The sequence below is a fragment of the Amblyomma americanum genome, chromosome 7, assembly GCF_052857255.1.
Source record: "Amblyomma americanum isolate KBUSLIRL-KWMA chromosome 7, ASM5285725v1, whole genome shotgun sequence".
NCBI classification, from domain to species: domain Eukaryota; kingdom Metazoa; phylum Arthropoda; class Arachnida; order Ixodida; family Ixodidae; genus Amblyomma; species Amblyomma americanum.
Window position 1 is genome coordinate 140,333,056 of NC_135503.1, and position 14,942 is coordinate 140,347,997.

The 14,942-nt window shown below is 48.5% G+C and overlaps 1 pseudogene; it reads right to left on the reverse strand.

The window, feature by feature from the left end:
* Nucleotides 1-8,221: 8,221 nt before the first annotated feature.
* Nucleotides 8,222-9,964, reverse strand: LOC144098103 (uncharacterized; annotated as a pseudogene).
* Between the last annotated feature and the right edge of the window lie 4,978 nt (nt 9,965-14,942).

Genomic DNA, 14,942 nt, shown 5'->3' on the forward strand with positions numbered 1-14,942 from the left:
CTTTAATTCCCAACAGGTTAAGTTACAATTCCCCGAACTTCAGTTGATTCTGTGGGGTAAATATTTTTAGAACGAACTTTTTTCGTTTCTTCTGCGAACTGCTTGCTGGTCTGGCAACCTCTGATCGCTGACGTCACGAGGGCATCCACGCCCCGCGTTGTCTGCTGCGAGCTGTTGAGGTGCTTGCATGAACACTGTGGACAGCGGTCGCTCGAGAGGTTTTTTCTTTCAGCTTAGCTAAATAAAATGCATTTTCCGTGTTTTCTTTATGGAAGCCTGCAACTTAGTACGCGAGCTGAGTGATCCTTGGGAAACGGACTTGCTCGTGGCGCCTACTTTCCGATTGTTGAGGAAACAGAAATCGATGCACCCCTGCTTTATTATTTACGCTTAGAAGCATGCTGTTCGTACGTTATGAGTGCGGTCTCTTTTGCGCAGTGAAGTGCTCCCGTATGTGAAAAGCGGCACGCGCTGCGCATGCCTTCGCCGATGTGCGCCGTGAAAGCCGCGGCGTTTTGCAGCTAGCTACCAAGTTCTTGTCCCCTATTCATCGGCTCGAAAATTTAACTCAAATTACCAAATGTGGCACTAGAATAACCTTGAGGCACGAAAGGAGCAGATGAAAGTGCCGATTGCGTCGACTTGCATGTACGCATTTGTAAGTCGAACATACATTTCCTTCGACTCGTAGAACCCTTTTGCATGCAGGAACGAAGCCGCTTGCAAAACCCCACGCGACTCGAATGCTTTCATTGCCCGCACCGATGAATAGTCGCCGCTGTCTAAATGAGTGCTTCAAAATAATAGTACAGCATTTAGCATTTTTCTGTGCGTGCGCATTGTGCCCCAGGAGTGCGACGATTACAACTGCAGCCCCGCGCTTAGGTTGTTTACAAGGCTGTGCGCAAACAGTACTACTCGTTTGCCTGGCATAAAACGCTAGTTTGGTTCTCATTATCTTAAATATTTCGTACTCTTGCTCACAAATCGCACTTTTACTTATTTACACACCATGATAACACTGCAATAAGCGCCGATGATGCTATGTCGCCTGCTTGGCAAACACTTCGCATTGGATACCGGCGTTTCCCGCTAATTGTATCTGCTTTCTCTTACGTCACCGTAAGTTAATTTTAAATCGCTTTAGCTAAAAATACGTTCGGACATTCTTAGAATTTATGAAAACAATCAGATTTGTTGTCCAAAGTCGGCGCCGACGCCTGCTGCCGGCTGTCTTATGCACATGCTATGCAGACCATGTCACATATCGGCACTTCCCCTTAATTGCACTCGCGTCCGCTGCGATGTAGGCAGTCGTCGCTTTGAGGGCACTGTAGCTAAAACAACGCTCTAGAGTTATTTGCAGGCGCTAAAACTTGCAAATTAGCTCTCCGCAATCGCCGGAATCGCACACACGAATTCTGCGTACTCGCTAGGCCTCGTCACGAAAGGGGCCGGCGGCCACTGTGAACCGAAATACAAGAATATGGCAAAAGTTCCTCACTGATTAGTAACAAAGTGTGAAGAAGATATGATATGTAGCCGCTTGTTTCGCTCTTTTCGATACGGATAAGGTATACACACGCGCAGTTTTTCCGGCCGTCGCCTCACCGGGCGTGAAGCTTTCGCTCAGCCGCACAAGCCCAGGCGTCGGCGGCGAGCGGCACCGTCGTGCAGCGTTTTCTGCCCGCGTCGATTGCCTCGCCGATCGCTTCTATGCGCAGGCACCGATTGAAAGCACATCTTCGCTGGTGCACGCACATCGCGCATGTCGCCGTGGCTAGCATCAGGTACAATAATTAAGTTTTTAAAAATTTTTAAGTTTATAGAATGCCACACCAACTAGTCCCCCACCACTCTCTTTTGGTTTCCACTAAGCTGACTCTTAACATTACTACGATACGCGCTCGTTGATCATGCTGGCTTCATCGTCGGTCTAGAGCGACAGACCAGTGCGTCAGCGATGGCATTTGCATACCGACCAGCCGACCGACCTCGATCGCCGTCGCATCGGCCTATAGTGTGACCGGACCCTATCTATACCGAAAAAAAAAAACTGCGTTACTGTTATTATTGCTTTTGTGGCACCAGTCACTCATACATGAAGGACGACTGCTACTTGGATTGGATTGGAGCAAACTTTATTTGTGCCTGCGGTTGGGCGCTCCCGCGCCCCGACGAGGGCCTACGTCGTCTAAGAGGTTGCCGTTACTCGGCGCGGGTCTCCTCTCGCCGTTGCCGGCTCGCTGGGTCCCTGCCTTTCGAGCGCCCCGAGGACCTGCTGGACGGCCCATAGCTGTTGGTCTTGGTCGTTGCTCTTCGCGGCTGCCTCCAGCCGCGGCGGGATTGTTCTTGATCTTGCTTCCTTTGGATTTTTGATGCAGTCCCACAAGATGTGCATGCGATCTGCAGTCTCCCTCCGGCAGACTCCACACGTATCGGTCGGGTAGGTCTCGGGGTACATGCGATATATCAGTCCCGGGCTCGGTAGCGATCCGGTCTGGAGCTGTCTCAGTAGTACCGCCTCCGCTCGACTCGGCCTCGGGTGCGGGGGTGGGAGAGACCTGCGAGCCAGGTGGTAGGCCTTCGCTATTTCGATGTAGTCCGTCATGCGCCCCTTGGCTCTGAACCACGTCGGACGGTGTGTTGCCAGGGCGCGGTTGGTTAGCGCTCGCGCCGCTGCGTGTGCCGTCTCAGTGTGGTTCTCACTGCATTCCGACGCGTTGCCCGCGTGCGCCGGAAGCCACTTGATTCTTACTCTTTTGTCTTGCAGTTTGGTCGCTCGTAGTACGCACTCGGCCTCCCTGCAGACTTGGCCTTTGGCGAAGTTTCGCACCGCCTGTCTCGAGTCACTCAGCACCGTGTTGCAGTCTGCGTCGGCGATGGCCACCTCCTCCGCTTGTACCGCTCCGGCGCTTCTCACGCTCGCTGCCGTCCTCGTGGCGCCGGTCGACGCCTCTATGACGACCGCTGCGAAGACGTTCCGTAGGTATTCGGCCGCGTCCACGTACCGCGCGTGCTCGTCGTTGGCGTGCAGGTCGATGAGAGCCTTGGCCCTCGCCGCTCTCCTTCCCTTGTTAAACTCGGGGTTCATGTTCTTGGGTATGGGGTCGATTCTGGTCTGGCGTCGGACCTCTTCGGGGACGGGGAGCTTCATCTCCGCCTCGTTCGAGTGTCCTATTCCAGATCGTCCAGTATCTTCCTCCCGGCTTTGGTCGTGGACAGCCGCTCCAGTGGAGAGGTCCGTTGCGCTTCGGCTATTTCTTCGAGCGTGTTGTGCATCCCGAGTTGTAAGAGGCGGGTCGTGCTCGTGAACTCGAACAGGCCCAGCGCCGTCTTGTACGCTATTCTGATGATTACATTGATTTTGTTGCGTTCGTGTTGCAGCCATCTGTGATAGGCTGCAACGTACGCGACGTGGCTGATGATGAAGGATTGGACGGGCCTGATTAGGCTCTCCTCTCTCATGCCAGCCTTCCGGGAAGATACTCTTTTGAGGAGTCGCATAGCGTTGCCCGCTTTTGCCGTGAGACGGGCGATGGTTTCGCCGTTTCTTCCATGCTTTTCGATGACCATGCCTAGGATCCTGATTTTGCTGACCTCGGGGATCACGTTGCCAGATTTGGTTACGATTCTGATTTTTTCGCATTCGCGTTGTCTGGTCTTGCCTCTGCCATTGTTGGTAGGTGGGAGTATGAGGAGCTCCGATTTGCTCGGCGAACATCTCAGTCCGGTGCCTTCCAGCTGGTCTTCTATCGCGTCGACGGCGGCTTGCAGCGCGCCCTCGATGTGGGCGTCGCTGCCGCCGGTCACCTACAGTGTGATATCGTCCGCGAGATGGTGTGCCTGACAGCTTGGATGTCCGCGAGCTTCTCGGCCACTCCGATCATTACCAGGTTGAACAGCATCGGCGAAATGACCGATACCTGCGGTGTGCCGGTGCTCCCGAGCTTCTTCTGTTGCGTTTGTAGGTCGCCTGCTCGTAGCTCGGCGGTCCTGTCCGTGAGGAAGTCCTTGATGTAGTTGTAGGATCTTTCGCCCATGTTGAGCTTCAGAGACTTGGGACAGAATCACCGAGTGTTTCACATTGTCGAAGGCGCTCTTTAGGTCGAGCCCCAGGATTGCCTTGTTGTCGCGGGCGCTGCCGCCATCGTCTATGATTTGGTATTTGAGCTGCAGCATCGCGTCCTGCGTGCTTAGGTGCTGTCTGAAGCCGATCACCGTGGCCGGGTACAGCCCTTCTCGTTCCAGGTAGTCTTGCCACTTGTTGAGCAGGACGTGCTCCAGCACCTTGCCCACTTCGATTTTTTTGGAATATAAAGCGCGTCGAGGGCAGCCAAATTTCGGAAATTGAATCATAAGCTCTTGTATTAGTTACTGAAGCACGAAACTGCAATATGAAGAACGACCATGGCATGTCCCCTTTAAGGCCTGCGTTGTTTTCGCTTTCCCCGGGGCTAGGAGCAGTAATGAAGCTCAATTTTTAGGTAGCAGTTATTTTTCCAAAAACCTAATCCATTACCACCTAGTTTTGCAGGCAAAATAGGAATTACGCGCATAGGCATCGTTTTTGCGCGCATAGATGATTGAAGTTTTTTTTAACTAGACCGTTTCTGGTCGATTCTTTTTCACAAAGCATGACTTTTAAAAGTCGATTACTTTTATTTCTGATTTAAATGTTTAAGAAAAGAATTACAGCAGTTACTTAATGACCTCTAATTCACCCTTGTTTTGTGTAGGTTTATATTAATGGTTGATTAATGAGTACATATGGGCTTGAATAAAATAAATGCAATGAAAAAATATACGCAGAAATGGGTTTTACAAACTTAGGAATCGCAGCAGAGCAATCGGGGGGCATGTCCATGGCGCAAGCGAAGTTTCGATATGAACGCACGCAAGAGCACTGGCTCAGTGTCTGTGCGCCTGTCAGAATAATGAAACGAGTGAAAAACTTGGAGCAATCCTTTACCGTATCGCCAACAAGGGGCAATCACTTTACGTGGGCCGCGAGAAAAAAAACGCAGGCGGAGTGGCAACGTTCGTATACGGTGGCATCTTTTCTATATACCCGCGTCAGCCTGTGAGCAGATGTTATTGCACCCCTGTGAGCAAAAAACAGGCGGGCAACTCGCAGTTACACTTTGAAAGATTAAAAAGCAGACAGACACCAGTCTTTGCGAGCACAACGAACGGAAACAGCCCGCACGACGAAAGCGAAACCAACCGCCGCGCGCGAGCGGCTGATGACGCGGGGTTGTTACCAGCGCAGGACTTGAAAAGCCAAAAAGCAGGTAGAAAAAGAAAGAGATTTCTTCCGCTCACACGGAGCGGAAGCAACTGCTGCGCAACATATCTTTAATTTAATAGCGCGTTTCCCAAACGAACAGACGGCCAACTAATTGTTCAACCTCGACCACTCGGGGCCCTAAAATTAAGTCGTATGCGACTCCGTCTTCGGCCCTCCTATGTTAAAATGGCTATTATGAGCAAAAAGGCGCACTGTGCGATACTGATGAAAAATGGCCAGGCTTAGCTTTAGCAGGATGCGTTGTTGGGCAAGTTGGTTCATTCCAATAGGAAACATTGGTTGCGCTTTCTATACAATCACATGTAAGAAGACAGGACAGGCGCAATGTCCTGGCTTAGCTTGGTTAAGCCAAGAATGCGTTGCATATCTCGATGGAGTTCCGTGCTGCTCCGTTGACTCGATAGGCTATTGACTCGATCGCCATTGAAACTGCCCGTGTAGCAGCGCTCGATCGCCTTTGAGTCGATAGACTATCGGTTCGAGGGCCCTCGAAATGCCCGTGTGGCAGGGGTATAATAGCCCTGTCACACGGACACTGTAAAGGTACTTTGAACTAATGCTCCATTACTCTAAGGACGAACGCGCGCTGCCACACGGACGCGCCAAAGGACACCTAGCTCTAAGGAGCTTCGAAACAAGGCAGCTCGAGTTCGTCCTTTGAGGCTTCAAGGGAGTACTCTCTCTCCCGGCGAGTTAACAGCATAAATAAATTGAGAAAAGAAACGTTCAATTTTCATTTTATAAATTCACTTCATAAGATTAGTGGTGTTTTAAAATATAAGATCATTTGTTTTGTGGCAGTATCACCACGCCATACTCTCGTTCCAGATATACGAGCGTCACGGGAAATATGCCGCCATGTCGGCCATGTTGTTTGTTGTTTGTAGCGAGTAGCGACGGAGAGCAGCTCGTCACATCTGCGGTGCTGTTGCCAGTAGACTCAGGTTGCCACTGCTCGCCCACGATTATCGCACGTCGAGACTGCACTGCTTTTTTTTTATACAGTTTCGTGCTTGTTTTTTTTGTGTGTGTGTGCGCCGACAAAATGAGTGGCGGTGAACCTGCGGCGTCTGGCAGTGCCAAACCGATAAAACCGCGCACCACGTGGACCGAACGGGAGACTTGGGCTCTCACCGCGATATGAGAAGAGCATTTAGATCGCCTCAGGGCAGAGAAGAGAAACGCCAAAGTATGGGAGGCCATCACGCAAGGCCTCGCCCGAAGCGGGATTAATAAATCACGCAAACAAGTGCAATCGAAGATTGACAACCTCAACCAAGCATACAGGTAAGGCATTTGTTGGTCTAGACTGGCGTTCCGGGCTGGTTGCTAGTGCGTTTACAGGAATCAATGCGGAGGTGCTGCACGGTTTCGTGAAAGTTTGCGGAGTGAGTTCACAAAGGATTGAGGCGCATTGTAGTCGTCGAGAAGGCGGGATGAAAGGTTTTATTGGAAGCGACATCACAGTCAGTTATAAATGAATGTGCAACTACATTTAATGTCCTGACCCCCGAACCGCTATGCATATTACGCTGCTATTCCGAGATTGCCTTTTCACCGTAAACAATTACTTTTTGTACCTAGATCTTTTTGCATGCAGCGAGCTCTTACCACTAACCATTTTCTGCTTATTTTGGCGCTTATGTGCAACTAACAAAACTGTTTCAGGAACTGTGCCAAACAAAGGACAACGGGCTCAGCGCCAGTTGCATGGATTTATTTCTCAGAAATTCACAGGTTTCTGGGCAGCCTGCCAGCCAATGACCATTCATTGGTTGAAGAGAGTATGACAGTAGAACAGGTGGGCAGCAGTTTTTTTCGGCACTGCATTAATGCTTGCAATTAATAACCCAAGTGAACGAAAATGCAGTCCATGCCACTACACTCACTTTTACATCAAACCTTGTGCACATTATTGGTTGTATAGAAGCACAGAAATGACACCATATATTAATACGCACAGAGCACTTCCATGGTCCCCTACATACATTTCCAGACTCATAGATTCACTGCTTTCTCCAAAAATGAAATTCTTCATTAATGCAAGGAATTCCGCATGTGAATGTGAACTTGTTCACTGCTGAAAATGTTATACGATTACTGTTCCATACAAAAGGCTGTTTGTATGCTACGGTACAGTGCAATAATTTTTAATTGCAATTCAGTGCAACTCCTGAGAAGAAAGTCATTTTTGAAGAAGTCTGCACAAAAGTGGTTACGTCGAGAACGTTTTGCTGCTTTCATTGCCACCAATACATGGAATATGACAAGCGCATGTTAATTCTCTCACATTCGTTTTTTCAGCTCATCGCCAGCATGGAAGCCCGCACAAGCCCCTCTAGGAGCACAACTGAGGATTGGGATGCCCCAGTTTCACCGCATACAGCTGCCTCTTGCGCAGCTGTATGCGAGGACAATGCTGAAAATCAGGATCCAGCAAGCAACCAGAGGCAGCGCTCACGCAAGAGGAAAGCTGATAGCTCAAGCTTCCAGCAGCAGCTGCTTGAAGAGCAACGCCAGCTTCGAATTGCGCTGGCAGCTGCCTCAGAGAAGGAAGCTCAATTAATGGAGCGTCACGTGAATGCACAAAAAAAGCTTGTAGATTTAATGGGAAAGTTTTTTAATAAAGCTTAGAAGGAGTAGGCGCACCTATTGTTTGCACGCTTTATTTTTGTTCTTTCAAATGATGCTTCAAGCATTACATAGATCACCCCGTGGTATTTGCCTACAACTGCTAAATCATTTATAATTCAATTCCTTCTTGACACTGTTTCGGTTTCATCAACCGAACAATGGCTGCGATGTGCAGTTTGTGTTTAGGCCACGTGATGCATGAAAAAACTGCAATATAACTGCTGCACAAAGAATGACACATTCTTTCCGCAGACATGTGTACCAAGACAAATATTTCTAGTGTTGTTCAAACTGCCGGTAGTACTCGACAAGTGCTTCCCTAACATCTGCACCATTTGCAGTTACAACATCAGAGGAATGTGCAGGCTGCACATGCACAGCGTCATCAATTTCTACCTCGTGCAACCACTGCTGTGCCAAAGAGTCATTAAAATGCTCACAAATATTGTGGAGCACGCAACACGCCCTTATTATTTGTGCCACATTCTTGACGTTGGCATCCATTCTTTTTGAAATGAGCCTGAACCTTGCTTTAAGTCTCCCAAATGCGTTTTCCACAACCCTTCTGCACTTGGACAGGTGGTAGTTGTAGCTCCTGTGCCCATCGCAAGTATCCAGGCTTCTGAATGGCTTCACTAAGTTTGGTGTCAGTGGAAATGCTTGATCACACAGGATCAAGGGTGGCACAATCACTGTTGATGGTGGCAGTTGGCGCACCGAATATCGGTGACTCAACCATCGTGGCCAACGTGGAGTTCTGGTATACATATGAGTCACGGCACCGCCCCGGTGAACCAGCACTCACGAACCGGAAATGGTACTTGTGGTCAACAAGGGCCAGTAGAATGACACTGTACCTGCAAAGCACAATATTTCATGACCATACAACAAACTGCATTCAGAAAGAGTCTTCAAATATGTACTCTCATGAGGACAGCAATGAAGGAGGAATATTATAAAAAGAAGTAACACGATGCGCACATGGATTGCTTCAAATTGCTTGCTAATGTCACAAGATGCATTCCTGCCTTTGTTTCATATGCTTCCACATCAGTAGTTCATACGTTTGTTCTATCCTATCTTGACCATCAAACAATTACCTCAACACATACCTCAACACATACGCTTAGAAAACTCGCATTTACAATGGCTATATATTGTTTTACAGACGAAGAGCACAATATATCTAACTATGAAAACATGGACATTTCATTTACAACTGCTATGAGTTTTTTTTTTTACAAGTGGCAATGAGCATAGTATGTGAGAAATAAAAACGCGGCGTCTCCAATGTATGACTGCTACAAGTTAATTGTGCTGGTGTCAAGCAGCACAGTACATGCAAATATTGTGGACGTCTCCTGCATGGTCCTTTCAATAATATCAGAACTCGTTGACTACTTACCATCCTTTGTAATTATAATAGTCACTGGCATGCTCCTTCGGTGGCGACACTGCGATGTGACATCCGTCCAGCGCTCCAACGGCTTGCGGGAACCCACACATATCTTCAAATTCTCTTATGTGAGCACGCATGTCAACGGCAGTGGGCATTTTCACCCACTCGTGCTCCAGCGTAGCCACGACAGTCTCACAGAATTCTCTGTAGAGCTCGTTGACTGTTGACCGCCCAATGCCAAAGACGTCAGCGACGGCTCTGTCCTCTGCGCACGAGCAGAGCTTGTACAAAGCGACTGCGACGCGTTTCTCTACGGGGATGGGCTCACGCATGTTTGTGACTTGTCGCTCCATTGCTGGTCGGCAAACATCGACAAGGTAGCGAAAAGTTGTCTCCGACACGCGAAAAGATTGCCGGAAGTGTCGGTTACCTAAACCAGGCAGCGTGTCTTCAAACCACCGTTCGTTACGGGGGTATGCCCACACTTGCCGCCGCACTGTGCGCCGAGACGAGGCCAGTGCTATAAGCAAGGCCTTATTCGCCAAGAGACGCCGCCTTATTTCACGCACCTTTCGCCTTGATAGCGCAAGGTCCATGGACGACGACAAAACCACACTCATTGCAAGCGCAATTTCAAATTTTCTCTCGTCGTCGCGTGGATGGATGGAGACCGCCGAACACAAGGCATACCAGAAAAACGTGACCACAAAAACAACGATCGCAGGGGCAAAAGAACCAAAGGGAACAACCGAAGAACGAAGCTGAGCCTGAGCCAGACTGCGCGAGTAGGGCTCAGTGTGGCCAGCACTGTGATGTTATGCTCTGTACTTGGAAAATCATGTCATTATTGCAGTTATAATTGCGTTGCTTTAACATAATACGGTTATAAAACTAATTTACTAAAAAAATGTGACATTTCTGTAATTACATGTGCAGTGAGGTTTGCAATTTTATTAACGCTTTTCGCCGATGAGGGCGCTAAAAACTTCTTGCGAAGGTCGTTCCGCGACCGTGTAGCACGGACGAACTCCCTTGAAGTAGTGCTCCTTTGGGCGCGTAAAGGAGCATTAGTTCAAAGTGCCTTTAGAGTGCCCGTGTGACAGGGGTATAAGACTGTCCCGGCGAAAGAGCGCAGCTCTTTTATACATATGCCGTGACGTCAACCATAGCGCAGAGCCCCTAGCGGGAGGAGCGGGAGTCAGGTGGTGGCTGCGGCCGCGCGCGACCGCGCGAGTTGGGGCCCAGCTTTTCCTCCGTGACGTCACGCGCCGGCGCAGCGCCCCTAGCGGGAGGAGCGGGAATCAGGTGGTGACTGCGACCGCGCGAGTTGGGGCCCAGCTTTTCCTCCGGCTGTCGTGACGTCACGTCACGTGGTTTGGTGGCTGCCCGGCCGCGCCCAAGGGCTGAACTGAGCGATTGCAATATGCAATGCATAAAAGGCTGTTGAAGTCGAAGCACTCTGAAGCGCGCCGAGAGCATGAACAGCGCCGTAACGAACGCTAGCGCAACCGATACCGTGTGATTCAATATGGCGGCGCCATTGAAGTTGTCGCCACCCTGAACGGTGGTGCTGACATCGAGGCACCCTAGCACGGGGAACGAGGAGAGATACCCCTGGACGTCCCGAGAGAGGCTGTTATTGAAGGAGGGCACTGCACGACAAGAGCTTGCATTGCCAGAGACCACCAGCGAATGCAGAAGGCTATGTATGCGCATGTCAACTGACGAGACAGAATGGGCTAGGAGGAAACAGTGGGCAGCCAAACGAACAGAAGCAGACTCTACTGCACCTTAAGAGGGCCCCAGGTATGAGCGTGGTGCATTTTAGACCTGCGTGCTTTTTTTACCTTTCACATCTTTCAGGCGCTTTGAAATGTTTAGTTTTTCCGAAAAGATTTCGCTCCACCTCGTCTTACACAAACTGCGTTAACATTTTTTTGGGAATCGATATTTTTGAAACGAAATTTCGGCCACTAATCCCTTATATGCAGATATACGCAATAATTAGGATAAAATTTAAATGTAACAAAAAATTGAAATTACCTCTTAGTCTTGAAATGAATGTGTAAATGAATAATTCTTTTTACTTTGATGAGTTTTCCGAAAGTTAACTTCTCAGTATTGATTGCATTACATTTATCCTAGTTGATTGCACATGTCACACATTCAGCTACACAAAAGACAAAGCGTTCCACAGTTCAGCGTTCCAGTAGTTATATATCATTGCTAGCGCGACTAGCAGTGTTAACATATTTTTGAGAAAAATTGACTCCCAAAAATTGAATTAAACCAATTTCAGTATTTTGCATAGTTGGATAAGTTGAATAAAACATGCCTAATCAGAAAAAAATGGTTATTATAGTCTTGACTACTGGTTTAAAAAGTTTTACAGTGTGGCCTCACACCTTAAGCTGAGATAGCTTGGGTTGGCTGCAGAGCAAGGTTTTAAATTGATACTAAGAATAGTAACAAAATAAGAATGCGAATCCTGGCCAGAAGTGACTGGCATTTTAAACCAACCGCGTCCAGTCGAGTCAGAAGCCTGGTGGGTGTGCATTCAGATTTGCCTTTACCACCAATATTTTTCTTCTTTTTAGGTAGGATAATATTGCCGTGAAGCGAGCACGAACACACATACAAAAATACAGACAGCGCTGATCATGCTTCAGATTTGTAGTCAACAGCAATTTCCGACTATACATGCAGTAAGGCAACACGAAATATAGAATGATTGAAAAATGCGGAATTCCTAAATATCTCACATTACCAGGACGTCACAAGTAACGTCTGCGAGGAGTCTAGGTTAAGGCAGATATAATGTCGTAAGTTCGTCTCCATCTTTTCCATGAAAAAAAAGTTGGTAAATAAGACGTCTAGAGATTATGCCTCGATACATAGGCGTTTCGACTTCATCCGAGTATCCCTGGGAGATTTCTGCTTTGATGGGATTTTCTCGCCTCAACCGCTGCCTCGTTTACGCTGAAACTACGCACAGAACTTGGGCATTGCGGTAACCTTTCTCTCGCAGTAAGTTTGTCGAAAGGATTGTCCTGCTTCAGCCGCACATGATGCAAACCCGTAATCGCCTGCCTCGAAATCGACGAACCGAAAGACGCCAACTCTGGGTTTTCGCTGGATGGATGGCTGGAAGGTACGAGCGTCCCCTTTGAAACGGGGTGATGGCAGTTGCCACCATGCTCTGCTTTTTTCCCCTTTATTTTTGCTTAACTGTGTGTGAAGTTATTAAAATTCGCCATTTTCTTTAAATACGCCTTCCTAAACTTTTAACCTTATGTCACCTCTGCTTTTGAGCCACCGATCTTCCAATCGCTTTTTGCTAATTTACACCGCAGATTTATTTGCATGACTATTGTTATCTCTAAACCTTAGGGCCTCAGGAAGAGTGACTGTGCCTGCTTCGACATCATGATGAATACCATCACATTTTAGAATGAGGTGTTCTATTGTTTCGACAGATTTACCACACACAGCACAAGTTAAGTTCTTGCCCTCCTTCTGATGGGATGGCCGGTTTGGGCTGGTCGGTTCCTCGTCGCGAGCGGTGGATGGTGATGGCCCGCTGGCCGGTGATCGATACACGGCGGTTAGCAGTACGAAGGGATCATCAGTCTTCGTCTCGCGACACGTTGCCGGTTGGGGCAGTGATCCCAACTTCTTGGCACACAGACTGATTTATTCAAGACGGGATCGACTTAAAAAGGCAGGTGAGGAAAAGGCAATATAAATATAAAAAGGGCAGTTTTAAAAAGACTGTTTAAAAAAGGCTGTTAAAAACGGCCGAGCTTGAGACGGCGCGCTCGTCCCAAGTCATTGTTCCCAGCGGGTTTTTAACCCCTTCGATAATTGGGCGGAGCTTGAGTAATCTAACCAACCGCAGTGCAGTGACACCGTATGTGCAAGTGGGCGGAGCCCAGGGCTCCCCGGTCCGTGCCCAGTGGACCTCGCACCTTCTGGAACGTGCAGGGCGCGTGATTCCGCGCGTGCAGCTCTCTGCATGTGCATTCCATCGAGTGCCACGCATCGGATTTGCCGTCTCCGCTGACAGCAAAGGAATGTCTCAGCGGGACAAGGTCGTCGGCCCCCTGCTGGTCAGCAGGGGATGACTCGGCGCCACAGCCGAAAGGATTAGTGCCGTAGCTCACCCTAAGCGCGGGCGTCACGCCTCGACGTACATTCCTCTATTTCCCCCGGGCATGACCGCTCTTGGGAACAGGTGCGGGGAGGGGGGGCAACGACCCCTAGGCGCTGTGGGCTTCTAACTTAACAGCATATATGCCATCTTCTTCATTAAATTTCTTTTTGTAGCAGCGCGTTCTAAGACATCCCGACCTAGCTTCAAAGAGTACGGCACTGCCTCTTGAGTTACCACAAAATGCTTCCTTCCTGGTCTGCCCTTTCCAGTATCGATATAGCTCTACACGGTGCTTCTTTTCCATTGAATCTACCCAATTTTTACCTTCCGAATTTTTAACCTGTTGTTTAATGCCCTTTCTTTGTCTGTCCTCGTGTGTGGCATACTTACTGGTTAGCTTCCTAGTCCTTTTCCGCCATTGTGGGTCAACGCTCTTTCTCTATAGGTGTTTAAATACCATAGCTGCCCACCTGTTACCGTGCAATTTCCTCAGGCGTTCTTCGTATAGTATTTTACTCTAAGCTTCCCGTGCTTCGAACGATGCTCAGCCCATATCGCCCTGTACTGGCTCGTTCGTGGTTTCCCCGTGGGCACCTGGGGCTAATCTTCCAACAGCTCTCTGATTTACTTCTAATTGCGACTGTACTTCAGCCCTTAATCATAGTACCGCATTCCCGAAAATAAGCCCCGGCACCATTATTCCTTTCCAAATACCTCTCGGTACTTCATACCTGTTGTACCCCCATAATGCCCAATGTTTCATTATCCGGGCATCTCTTCGCCCTTTTGCTATGAGAGACTGTTCTTGCTTTTCCGTGTACATCTGCCCTTCATTTACCCATACCCCGAGATATTTGTGTTCGGCCACTCGGGGTCTTTCATGGCCTTGTATTGTAAGCTCCTGAACAGTTGTACCGTTGAGAACCATCACACCTGACTTAGTTGCGCTAGAACTCAAACCTAGACTGTTTCCTTCGTCTCCACAGCAATTCACCAAAGTTTGAAAATCTTCATGGCTATCCGCCAACAGTACAATATCGTCCGCATACATTAAACCCGGTAGTCGTTGCTCCACAACTCTTCCGCCTAATCTGTACGGCAGATCATAACCTAGGTTGCTTCCTTGTAGCCTTAATTCTTTCCATACCTATTTATCATATAAATCATGAACAACAGCGGTGATAGAGGACAACCTTGCCTTAATCTTTTGTTTACCTCTACAGCTGTCGTACTCTTAATTCCTCCCAATCTTATATAAACTGTATTTTCTCGATATGTTTCCTGTAGAAAATTAATTGCCTCATGATCGATACCTCCTTCTTTTAATATTTTCCACAGGAGTTCCCTGTTCAGAAGTTGGTGCACAATCGCAGACGGCGAAACTGCTCGTGACAGCTTACTTAAGTTACGAGCGCATCGAAGTGGCAAATTTCGAGACTGTTTAT